General features: G+C 33.8%; 1 non-coding gene across 1 annotated transcript; it reads right to left on the minus strand.

The window, feature by feature from the left end:
- Positions 1-209: 209 nt before the first annotated feature.
- Positions 210-282, minus strand: Trnas-uga. Its single transcript has one exon. It is a non-coding gene; the product is annotated as a tRNA-Ser (tRNA).
- Positions 283-441: the final 159 nt, after the last annotated feature.

A 441-nucleotide genomic window follows, 5' to 3' on the forward strand; every position in this document is an offset into this window, starting at 1 on the left:
ATGTTTGCCGATGCAGCTTTTAAGTTTTATTTAAGTTTTAAGCTTTATATATATATAAGTTTTAAGCTTTATATATATATATATATATAAATCATCAAAGAAAGGTAAATACAGTGTTCGAATAAAGGACTGAATAAATACATCGTGTAGCATAGCTCTCAACGAATGTAGTCCTGTAAATAAATGAATAAAGAAATTGTGTAATAAAATGCCTCTGGCGGGACTCGAACCTGCGACCTCTCGCTGTCAAGGCGAGTGTCATAACCACTAGACCACGGAGGCTTCATGGTTGAACAGATTCAAATACCACCAGATACACTCTATTACACAATAGGTACGGCTAGAAACAAATAGGTTCATATAACATAAATGAAGGTTTATTCATTTATTTACAGGACTACATTCGTTGAGAGCTATGCTACACGATGTATTTATTCAGTC

Source organism: Anneissia japonica, unplaced genomic scaffold, assembly GCF_011630105.1.
Source record: "Anneissia japonica isolate Jap-2015-1 unplaced genomic scaffold, ASM1163010v1 scaffold24591_len863_cov88, whole genome shotgun sequence".
NCBI classification, from domain to species: Eukaryota; Metazoa; Echinodermata; class Crinoidea; order Comatulida; family Comatulidae; genus Anneissia; species Anneissia japonica.